Source organism: Limulus polyphemus, unplaced genomic scaffold (genome assembly GCF_000517525.1).
Source record: "Limulus polyphemus unplaced genomic scaffold, Limulus_polyphemus-2.1.2 Scaffold3525, whole genome shotgun sequence".
NCBI lineage: Eukaryota > Metazoa > Arthropoda > Merostomata > Xiphosura > Limulidae > Limulus > Limulus polyphemus.
In genome coordinates, this window is record NW_013669135.1 from 2,818 (window position 1) to 4,842 (window position 2,025).

Consider the following 2,025-nt stretch of genomic DNA (forward strand, 5'->3'; position numbering starts at 1 on the left):
AAACAAAAGAGCCCCTTACCACTGAAGATTGGATTTAATTTTTATATTGGGATTTAACTTTTACCAAAACAGGAAACAAAAGTGCTCCTTACCATCGAAGATTGGATTTAATTTTTATATTGGGATTTAACTTTTACCAAAACAGGAAACAAAAGAGCTCCTTACCATCGAAGATTGGATTTAATTTTTATATTGGGATTTAACTTTTACCAAAACAGGAAACGAAAGTGCTTCTTACCATCGAAGATTGGATTTAATTTTTATATTGGGATTTAACTTTTACCAAAACTGGAAACAAAAGTGCTTCTTACCATCGAAAAGCGACAGACGAAAATGCTTCCACGTTTCAGATCTTGAAATCCAACGCAGCATTTCATCGTTAATCTTACTGTTCCGTTGCTATAGTTACTGGATCAAAATCAACTAATAGAAGTCACAAAAGATGTAGGAGCTAAAATCTCAACTCGGTAACAAATCTATTTTTCAATTAATAATGGTGTTCTTATGATAACAAAATTTCGTATTTTGGGAAAAGTATTCTTTTTTTTTGGGGGGGGTCCTTTTTAAACAAAATATTCTCGTATTATTAAGAAAGCTTTGGAAATCGACATATTTTCAAGTGATTTATTCCTAGTGCTCATGACTGAACACAAGAACGCACACTTCTTCCTGCGCAGGTACTTTTCTGGTGCCTCTTAGATGACGTTTAGGTCACGTGGGTTGTGTGTCTGATGTTAGAAGACGAGTATTAAACCCTCATTTTCGACGGGTTTCCTCGTTCAGTTTGCGCGTGTTGTCTCCTTGCCATTGACCTCTTCGTGTATAATAATGCGCGAGCTAGCAGCGGAACTTAAGAAACTACGACCATCACGCTCTTAAATACTACTAGCATTGTCTTTGAGAAAACCGGTGCCACGTGGCGTTTATTTGACGAAAGTATAGGACTAGATAACACACGCTGGATAACGAAAAAGGCCACAACTAAAAACCTTTCGAAGGAATGTCAGAAAAATAAAAGTTGTGGAGTTTTCCTTTCGGACAACCTTGAAGTGATTGTCTTTTCTTCCTGATATATTTTTTCCCGGCTCCATTGTGAGAACAAGATGAAGACGGAATATAGTCCTGGATAAAAACTTTTTACGGATAACAACATCAGTACATTCAGGTCTCTATATGTAATGAAAAAAAGTACATTTTCAACTACAGAGATACTGTTGATATATATACGCTCCATTTTTATGTATCGTTTCGCATTCCTGGAGCTTTAAACGACTCGTCCCACCAGTTCTTATACACAAACAGCGGTGCAGCTTTCAATAGATTGAAGAAAGTCACATCTAAATTAGGCTGCAAACAAACAGAAAATTTTACAGGAAACTTGTCTGTACCGGTCTTTCTTCGTTCGTACATGTAAGGTTAATAACACACTCAAGATGAGAACGACAAATGCGAGCTTGTAGAATTTATAAAGTTACGTCAGACTTCTGGGGGAGTCTGGACTTTCTAGCAACGCTTCCTGGTCTAATTCATTCTTATATTTAAACAAGGATGGAATGTTTATTTTAGATTTTTCACTGATCGAGTTTCAGTTCTACATTTTAAATACTTGAACTACACACACACACATATATATATATATATATATCACGAGGCTAAGTAATCCGACAGTGAGCGTTTGATAAATATTTGCACTGGTCGGGTTTGCTATAGATAACCAAGGTCATTTAATATGATTCTATGTAATCTCTAGTTTGAACCCTAGCTGGGTTCAAAACTGGATTATTTTAATAGGGATTCGTTCCGAGCAAATCGGTGGTCTAACCAATATTTTAGATAGTTACACTTCTATTAAACGTTTGCTCAGTAGATCACTAATAAACTTACTCATCTTATTAAACTTGGCAATATAAGAATTTACTTAAGCCATAGTAAGTTATTCATAATCTCCGTGTAATGATCTCAGTTCGCTAAAAGGCCCGGCATGGCCAGGTGATTAGGGCGCTCGACTCGCAATCTGAGGGTCGC